The sequence below is a fragment of the Curcuma longa genome, chromosome 15 (assembly GCF_044706935.1).
Source record: "Curcuma longa cultivar G26 ecotype Majalengka, Jawa Barat chromosome 15, ITB_CL_G26_1.1, whole genome shotgun sequence".
Lineage (NCBI taxonomy): Eukaryota > Viridiplantae > Streptophyta > Magnoliopsida > Zingiberales > Zingiberaceae > Curcuma > Curcuma longa.
In genome coordinates, this window is record NC_133875.1 from 275,135 (window position 1) to 285,791 (window position 10,657).

General features: G+C 39.2%; 1 long non-coding RNA gene across 1 annotated transcript; it reads right to left on the bottom strand.

The window, feature by feature from the left end:
- Window positions 1–858: 858 nt before the first annotated feature.
- Window positions 859–7,730, bottom strand: LOC141845783 (uncharacterized). Its single transcript, XR_012603287.1, has 4 exons — window positions 7,535–7,730; window positions 7,316–7,457; window positions 5,501–5,609; window positions 859–1,252 (listed from the first exon to the last, which is right to left on the bottom strand). It is a non-coding gene; the product is annotated as an uncharacterized LOC141845783 (long non-coding RNA).
- Window positions 7,731–10,657: the final 2,927 nt, after the last annotated feature.

The window sequence follows — 10,657 nt, forward strand, 5'->3', positions numbered from 1 at the left end:
TCTCTCTAGATATTTGCTGCCGAGTTAATTCGATGGCTAGAGGCCGATCTAAAGCCTCTCTGTACGAGCTGATAGAAGACCCTGACATCCTTATCCATTTTCATTATTGTGTGATATGCACTCATGTTGAGGAACTTTAGAACTTACTATGCTTCTTTTAAGACTACAATATCATAAGCTTTGTGATGATGAAGGCTATCTTATCTACACTTTTGGACCTCTAGAACTTGTTATGCTATCTTCTCTTTATGTAAATAACTTCTTCTTTTACCTCATTGATAGTTGCATTTCTTTTTCCCCTATTATATGTGACTCTCTTGGTATACATTGACTAAAATAATTTACTATTATCTTATTGAATTTATTGCCCAAGATGGTCAAATTTTAAGTGTGGGGGAGGGGTACACTTAGGAGGAGATGTAGTTGAAAAAAATTTTGAGGCTAGATATAATCGATAACATGAGTGAGCCGTGCTTGATCACCATGATTGAACCATGCTTTATTCTCTTTGAAGTCATATTTTTGTTTAAAAAGACTTGGTTGGCGTTGTTGAGAGACTTGTATGGATAACACATCATATCATGATTTGTAGATAGGTTTTTATTTTCTTTAGATTGGTTGAAAAAATCCTTACCATGGAGATCTTTCGCCATAAATACTTACAGATTATTGCCTAGAGATCTTTTGCCATGTCAGTTCCATCTCACAACCATCATCGAGTAAATCAAAATTCTATAAACTCGATACGATGACAAATCCGAAATAAACTAAACCTTGCAATGTCACGACCCGAGAGATAGCCGTCCGAAAAATTTCGACAGCACCTCCCCAGTATCGCTGACAATTCCCTGAATACAAACATGAATATACATCGGCCACATGCGGCCGGAAATATGGACTACACGTCCAATCATACTCACAAGCAACATATCACAACAAAGAACTCTACATACAAGGCCTACACGGCCACATGCAAATAACTAACACATCCTATATTATAATAGATTACCACGAGAAAGCCGAAAAACCATACATACGAAAATCCACATGAGATACAACCACGCAACGGAAAACCACGACAAGAACCACATCAATGTATATAATCTGTCTACACCATACTGAATGTAATGAATGCTAATACAACCATATCGAACTACTACTAAAATGAATAACTTAAATCTACCAATTCTTCTGATGTGAGATGGCACAGCTGGCAGATCCCTGGCATCATCTGTAAGCTCCTACCTAGTACCTGGGAAGACAGAAAAATCCCAGGGTCCAAAGGGGTGAGTACAAAACTCAGTGGGTAATATAGAAATAAATAGTGCATGAAGAGATAAATAAAGATAACAAGGATACATACCAAAGTTCAGCAAGATATCATAAATAACTCTGCAGGTAGTAAGTAACTAGAATAGTCTCATGTAATGCATCATATGAATGACATGTCAAACAAAATGCAACAATCAAGAATCAAACAAATAAGCAATCAAATGCAGGATCAGTACGGTCCAATACATATATATAACATGCACATGATATGCGTATGCATGATGCAACTGCCCCACACGCTACAGCACTCGTGCAAGCATCTGAGACTGGGTATGGCCGGCATCGGGGGATCAGTACTCCGCGCCCTACAACAAAGTAGTCCGGTGATCCAAATCGAGGGATCAGTGCTCCGCGTCCGGTGATCCCATATCCTATGGCCGATATCTGTCCTCTAATACTCTCCGAGTACCACCCCTAACCGGTGTCGGGATCAGATCATCGACTCGGCTGCGTACACTGCCATACAGCCATCGACTGCGTACACTGCCATACAGTCGCCATCAATATGATGGAAGTAGGGGTCATAACCACCTATATCAATATACTACTAAAGGCCAACTATAGACAACATAGACCCACATCATTGGGATTTACAATCGTTGTCAGGCGTCATGATGAGATGCTCATTTCATAGTCATTAACACCTACCAGGCTAATCAATAAGTGTAGGTATAGGTCATAATGATCTCAAGTATCATAAGGAAAGGACTATAAGGAATCACCAATGTTATATCCAGAGTAGAAGCACAGTCAGGAATATTAATCCAAGGTCAACGGAAGTAAGGTCAAGCAAGAAATCATCATGAGTATAACTAAAGTATCCAGATAGCAAGGAACAGGAGTACGATAAGGCATATAATCAACAATAATAGAAAGTAACATGCACTGGGAAAGAAATGAACATGTGTTGACCAAACACAGGGATTACCCACCTAAATGTATCACAAGTCAAATACTAGAACCGATCCTCGTATAGTATCAAAGTCCACTGATCACTTAGGGTCCTGCAAGAAGAGTAATAACATCCCTAAATGTCATGATATAACCAAGCACCCAAATCAATTAACCTAATTCCGGTTAGCCCAATCTAACCATCAGATTGGTATTAACTAAGTTCACTAAACAATTAATTAGTTAAAGTAATTAGTACAACTAACCTTACGTTTTATTAAACTCAAGCTAATCAACATTAGGTTAATCTTACCCAATTAAATCAATTCAACATGATTCGGTTAGTTTAAGCTAATGTCTTTCCCAATTAACCTCAATTACTTATTTACCTAATTAAATAAATTTCTTTATTAATTAAACATACTAACCAAATCAGACATTAACCTAACCCTGAGTACGATTAACACCATTTATCATTTCCCTTTAACCTAACTAACCATGTAGAATTTAAACAACCTAAATTGCATTAACAAAACTATGAAAACCTAAGGGGAATTTAATCGAACATGTGGCATGCATCACCCAATTCCAACCTAACCAATTAAATTCTAATTAACCTAGGTAGATAAATCTTTAATTAGATCAACCCATCCACTAAGCTAATTAAATAGAAACCCAAAAATCCAATTTCCTCTACCCTACATCATGGTACAGGATTAATCCCATTAACCTTAATAGTAATCATTTCCAAACTTTCAACCAGCAAACTATTCTCGGTTATCTAATTATAATTTAACCTTATCAATTGCCATCCTAATTGATCATCCTCTTTCTATCAAGAAAACCTTCAAAGGAACTCTATATTGAGTTTAGCTTAAGAAAATTGCAAGACCTCTAAATTTCTCAAGTGGAATGCCCTAGCTACTTGGAAAAACAATAGAAGAAGGTAAAGGAAGAAATCAAACCGTATATGATCGATCTGTTTCTTAGGATCGTCGCCCCGATGTTCTTGCTGGAGCTAGGTGGTCGCCCAGGTGGCGGTAACAGAGGGTCTCGGCAAGTCGGCAGCGAGCGGCAGGGTGGCGGCATCCAGCGACGGAGCTGGCCGAAGACTCCGGCGTTCTTCTTCATGCAGCAGCGGCGAGGGTCGCGATAGAAGGCGGGGCGGCGGCTGCTGGTTTGCAGGGAACGACGGCGGAGGTGATGGCGGAGCGACGTCGAGCATTGGCTGGACAATGGCGTCAGGCAGAGGAGGGCGCGGCGCGGAGAGAATCGCGATGGGGGAGAAAGGGGTGGCTAGGGTTTTGGAGCTTCTCCCTGGAACCCTCGACCTCAGCTCTCTCTTATAGCCTTCGTCGGTGCGAAGAACCCGGCGAAAGAAGCGGCGACTGCGTCCTCTAGTGGACGCGATCTTCGCGCGAAGAAGACGAAGTCCCGGTGCTTGGGTTCGGCTCCGATCGCGTGGATCAGGCCGGAAGGAATAGAAGGAAACTCGGTTCACTTGAACCGGTTCAGGCTTATTTACTGTAGCAAATCATCTGTTGGTGCAATATTGCCCCAAGCATTATTGAGTTTTAATGTTTGGCTAAAACATGTTTAAGTTAGGCAATGTTGGTGATCTAACGCGTGTGAATTGAGTTCACAGGAAAGTCCAGGTTAGAAGACTTGGCAAAAGGTGAAGTCCCGGAGGCGCGACCTCTTGGCAAAGATGAAGTCTCGGAGGCGCGGCCTCTTGGCAAAGGAAGACTTAGCACGACGAAGCTGAGGGAAACGTCTCAAGCTAGTGTAAGGAAGGGCATGAGGCTTGTGGAAGGCGTTTGAAGGTTTGCATCAATGCTAAGGGCTGAAGAAGAAGCTGAAAAGGGAGTTTCAGCTTGGTCAGTCAACTGGAATGGTGATTCAGTTGACTGATCAGAGTATCAGTCGACTGGACTGTATTTTCAGTCGACTGATCAGAGTATCAGTCGACTGGACTGTAATTTCAGTCGACTGATGGCTGAATAAGTCATACACAGAAAGATCAGTCGAGCCAGAAGAAGACAGTCGACTGGCACCAGTCGACTGGCCTAGGAGCAGTCGATTGAAATTCAAACGTTGGGCTAATTAATGCAGCAATTAATGCAGATTCTGTAGCCGTTGAAGCCCATCAGTCGACTGGCCATGGGAGCAGTCGACTGATGTCACGAAAAGCATAAAAGACAACTGCGAGATTGAAGAGAGCACTTCTTCTTTTCGAGTATATTTTTGTGAGATCTTCAACGCTCTGTCTTTTACTTTTCTACTCTTCCTCCCAAAGCTATTTTCTATTCATAAGAGGAAGAGATCAAGTGTAAAGGTTTCTCCGCCTTCAAGAGTTCTTGAGAAGGAGATCTTTTCATAGTGAAAAGGGTGTGTGGGTTGTGTGGATCCTTGGATTAGTCACCTCTGCGGAGGTGGAGACCAAGTAAATCGAACCGGGTTAGCGTTGTGATCTTTTATCTCTTTTATTATTTTGCTTCCGCTAATCTCTGTGCAGAGAAAGATCAAGAAATATCGAAAAACGCTATTCACCCCCTCTAGCGAACGCACCGATCCTCAACATCATCTTTGCTTTTGGTTCGCTTGGTTCGGGGAGCAAATGACCTCCGATTGGACCCAAACCAGTCTTGTTGGATTCGTCTTCGCGAGACGAACCTTTTTATCTGGTTTATGTTATTAAAACCTCTTTCGGTATGAACCAAACCAACTTGGTTCAGTTTGATTCAATCTTGGTTCATTTGGTTCACTAACTCAACGACCTCTGATTTGATCCAAACTAATTTCGTTTGATTTGTCTTCGTTAGACGAATTTTTCCATCCCTTTAATTTTGTCAAAATCAAATTTTAGATCCGACCTATTTACCCTAAATGACTTGGCTAATTTAGGTTTCAACCCACTTAAATTCAAACTAACTAGGGCATGATCTTTAATTGGTTAGTTCTAACTCTAAAATTTCTAGAATATTACAACTAAACAATAAAAAATGTGACCTACACGACCACTCACATATGCATAACAATATAAATCTAAAATCTACACAACAACCAACGATAAACTTAATAATTCTACGAAAATAGAATTTATACAAGCAGAAATATAACCATACCAAAATCCAAAGTAATGAATTCAACTCCACAATCACAGATAAAAACAACCATAGAGAAGTATACCAAAGTCACTACAATCTAGATATGAGATATTTTAATACCGATACAAAATCATAAACTCAAAACTTCAGATAGAGGAAGTAAAACAAACCACACATAAATCCCATATCCTCACAAAGACAAGATAGAAAATGTCCTATTGTGAAATGACATGACTGGTAGAATCTCCTCGGCATCAGCTGTAATCTCCTACCTAATACCTGGAGAGACAGAAAAATCCCCGGGTCTGGGTGGTGAGTACAACATACTTAGTGGATAATCAGAATAGAGAGTGCATGATCAAAGATATACAATTTAGAGCAAAGGTATACAAATGAGTATAAGTAATCAACCAATGATCAATAATAACTTTGCTGGTAGCATATAATCTAAAATGGATCTCATAAATGCATCAATCCATATGAATGACAATATCATATTGATGTATTGATTAAGAATCAATCAAGTATACATTCACATTCAAATGCAGTATACATACAGTCCAATACATATATATCACGCACACAATGCAAGTATATGCATAATGTAGTTGCCTATACTCGCTTTAGTACTCATGTGTCTATATGAGACTGAGGGTGTCCGACATCCAAATGGTTATACATCTAGCCCTACAATAAAGTAGCCTGGTGACCCAACAGTAGGTAGTCATCTATAGCTATGTACATCCTATGGTTAATGTCTGTCTTGTAATACTCGTTCCTGAGTATTACTCTCATACTCTCCGAGTACCACCCCTCACCGGTGTCAAGGTCAGAACATCGACTCGGCTGTGTACAACCCATACAACCACCATCACCATGATAAAAATAGGGGAATCATAACCACCTAATATAAACATGCCAGTACAGGCCAACTATCCATAACAATAGACCTACAACATTGTGGCTTACAATCGTCATCATGCACCATGATGTAATGATCAAGCAATGATGATCAACATCTACTATGATAAATAATATGCATAGATAATAAATTTCTATTGATCACATGTATCAACTAAGGATAAGAACAGTAAATCATATAGACAAGTAGAGCTTTATACAACACCATAGGTAATCATAAGATCAACTGAATTAAGGACAACAACGGTATAAATAGGAGTATAATAAAGGTATCCAATTAACAAGGAACAGGAATGTGATCAATGTACTAACCAACAATAATAGGAAAGGGAACATGTACTGGAAATAAAATAGCTCTGTATTGATCAAATACAGAATTACCCACCTGATGAACCGCATGTCAATACAAGAACCCCCAGCAATATAACCTCATATATATGAAATCCCACAATCACTCAAGGTCCTGCAAATAGAATAACAACATTCCTAAATATAATGATATATAAAGTTTTCCATCAAAGAAACCCTAGCCAAGTTTTAAGGATAGTTTAATCCCATCCAAATTAACCTAACCCGGAGTTAAACTAATCTAACAATTTAGATCCTATTTATACAACTTAACCAAATAAATTAATTAGTTGTATTAACCTCAACCATTGTTTAATCCATCGGATCCAACATCTCAACCCAAAACCAACTGATTATATTTAACTAATGCATGTTAATTTGGCTCATACTAAGGACCAATTAAGATCCAATACTAACCTACTTGATCTTAATTACTAACAACCTAATCCTAATCTTCAACAGAGCATCAATCGTGCACAACCTCAACCCTGACCGAAATAAACAAGCAAGAACCAATTGGAATGGATCAAACCCAATGGTTCTACCCATTTCCAACAGATCCACACACGCAGGAACTCAATCTCACCAGTTCTCACCATCCAACCAACACGAGTAGATCAACAAAAACCCAAAAGAATCGGCAATTCCAAACAGTGAGCACGAATTCAAATCCCAAAATCAATCAAGGAATAACCTAACCAAATTCAAGATCTTACCTCCGATCAGATCAGATTCGATCCCTTGCCCTAGAATCTCAGCTCTGCTCCGATTCTTCCATGATCAAGACCCGATTCCTCCAAATTCCAACTCACGGCCGATTTCAGAGAAATTCCTCAGTCGATCAAGAAAAAAGTTGATCTAAGAATCCATTCCAAATTCAGGAACCCATAGAACCAAAAGATCCAGGAAATCCATAAGGAACCCAAGCCACTTACTGATCGATTCGATTCGATCACCTCCGTCCACCGAGTCGCCGATCGTCACCCCTACCAAACGAACCGTGCTACCTCCGGTAAGAAAACAAGCCTGAGGTTGAAGTTCCAGATCACCGACAGCTCCCCTCGTCGTCGGCACTAGCAGCGAGCTCCCTTATGTGAGCGTTAGAGAAGCCAAAGGTGAAACAGGGGAGATCGCGAGGATGCAGAGGAAATAATCATGGATTGGGGAGATGAAATCGCTACTTAAGGCTTCTTACCAGGTTTGGTTTCAGGTTTAGGTTAACCGGATCCAATAACCTTTAACCATTATCCCATATGGCTTAATTAGGCCTTAATCGGGCCTAGTTAATTTGGCTGCCCAATTAACTCTTTAATTGAGCCCAATTACTTAATTAAATTTAATTAAGCCCAATTAACTCTAATTAACCTCCTAATCATTACCAATTAGGGTTAAATTATTTATAATTAACCTCTAAAATTTCTCGTATCTTACAACTGAGGTAGTAAATGTCGATCATTATGCCGAGTTCTATAACAACTTAGTTAAGATCGATGATCTTACCTAAACAACTAGAGATGGAGGTCAGGATATTATCTTTTACCCCTGACTTACTTAGGGGTCACCTCGAGTTGAGTCTCTCAACATCCATGTGTTAGTAGTAGCCCTAGAGTCAATTATGTGATGATTGACTAAGGACTTTTATATCATATTCTATTATTAATAAAGATAAGAGTTTTGGTTATTATACTTACTTTGTATTTGTGCCAAATAATTAAGTATAATAATATCCATGGGTAGCTAGTTCTAATCTACATCATATTAATTGTTTGAATCGATAGTGAGATGATATAAAAAATACTACTCTTAATCATTCCTAGTTAAGCATTAATATTCAAGGACGATGTTAATGCGTTAAGACTAGCATGTGGGTCAGCTGGATAACTTGATCTCACAAGTCATGGATATGAGATATCGAGTTAACACATGAGTATACATTAGAAAATATATACTGAATTGACCCACCATGAGAAAGTTTCATGGATCATTATATGAGTGTCATAAACTTTCTCATGTGACTATTGGTATGAATAGTCCTTAGACCTGAAGTTATTACGGTTCCCTACATAAGGAGTTATATACTTTGGTATTGTCAAACTTCACCCGTAACAGGGTGGACTATAAAGACGATCACTAGGTATGTAACAAATTATGTGGAGGGATATGAGTGATGTAGATGAAATCTATCCCTTCCATATAACGGGAATGATATCTTGCGACCTCCTGATAGAGTAGGACCATGAAATGCATAATCATGTTCAAATGAGTCAATATGAGATATTGAGTTTATTTGCTTGAATGAGTCTACTTGGGGATCAAGAAATATAAAGATTGATAAGAGAATAACACGGTCTATGCCTTATTGATCAATCTAGGTATTGAGGATAGAAGGACATGGTCATACATTATCATAGTCGTGGAGGTTATGTCGGATCTCGACATTCTTGTCACTTGGGTAGCAATGATGCATTACTAAATGCAACTCATTGCTTATGTTTCTGAAATGGTTTTAGAGACATTGCCAACGTTACAAGAACCTATTGGGTCACACACAAATAACACTCTATTTGGAGATGAATTTATTTTAGTTTGAGTAAAAGAATAATTAAGTTCATTGGATGACCTAGATTGAGTTAGATTCAAGTTGATTGAATTTGAGTTAGACTCAAATTAAACCAAGTTGATGAATGAATTTAATTCATCATGCATGATTAATATAGATTAATCATGCATTGAAGAAGATGAGGTTACCATGCATGGAAGTTATTGAAGAAGATGAGGTTACCATGCATGGAGCTTATTGAAGAAGATGAGGTTATCTTGCATGGAGGTTATCATGCATTGATGAGAGAATACCAAAAGCCTAAAAACCTTTGGTATTCATAGCTTGAGTATAAAAAGAGTTTTTCTATCCTAAAGTGGTGTTGGATGTTCATCTTCTTCTCTCCTTCTTGGCTGAGCTCTACAATTAGGGTTGCTAGCACAACCAACTTTCTCCAAAAAGTGAGTGTTACTGTGGATACTGTTGGGATGTATACCAGAATCCTAGCTATCTATTTGAATAAACATTCTGAAATGAGAATTACTTTTGGTGAATGTTTGCATTTAGTTTTTATGCAAGTGTCTATTTAATCTATATTGTAGATAAACATGGTGTGCAGAGTGACACACAGAAGACCATGTTGTCAATTCCTTATAGATTATAAACAGTGTTCACAACCAAGATGGATTGGATAAACCATTGGACTGGTTGTAGTGTAATTTGGTCTTAGTCTGTCTTGACTATAGAATTACACTAGTACACTCAGTGTGTATTGAGCAGGACCAACTGAGGATTATTCGATTTATACTGACTATATAATCGAACTAAACCTCTGTTACTATAGATGTACATGCTCTTAATCCCGATATAATAAACGGGCACCTATATTTAGTAATTATTGCTTTGATTTACCAAAGGGTGAGATCTTTCCGTCAGATCAAATATTCTCGGTAAGTTGGGTGATGTTACTATTTCACTACAACAAATCATAAAAATAGCGACGAATTATTAGCGATGATTTTCATTTTCGTCGCTAAATATATGTTTTGCGACGAAATATCCAATTTTGTCGCTAACTATAGTTTTTACGGTGAAATATTTAATTTCGTCGCTAATATTTAGCGACGAAATTGTATATATCGTCGCAAAGTTAATAATTAGTGACGAAACAAATTAATTCGTCGCTAAGAGTTGTGTAGTTAGCGACGAATTTAAGGTTTCGCCGCTAACATTCGTTAAAAAATCCTAACTTACTTACCCGACCGCTCCTTCCTTTCTCGACGACCGCTCCTTCTCTTCTCTGCCTTTCTCGCCCGACCGCTCCGCCTCTTCCTTTCTCCTGCTCCCTGCCCCCGCCTCTTCCTTTCTCCTGCGCCACCGCTGCCTTCGCTGCCCATCTCCACGGCTGTGCTGCCCCCTCCGGCGCCTGCTCTGCCCGAGTCTGCCGTCTTCCTTTCTCCTGCGCCACCGGTGCCTTCGCTGCCCATCTCCGCGGCTGTGCTGCCCCCTCCGGCGCCTG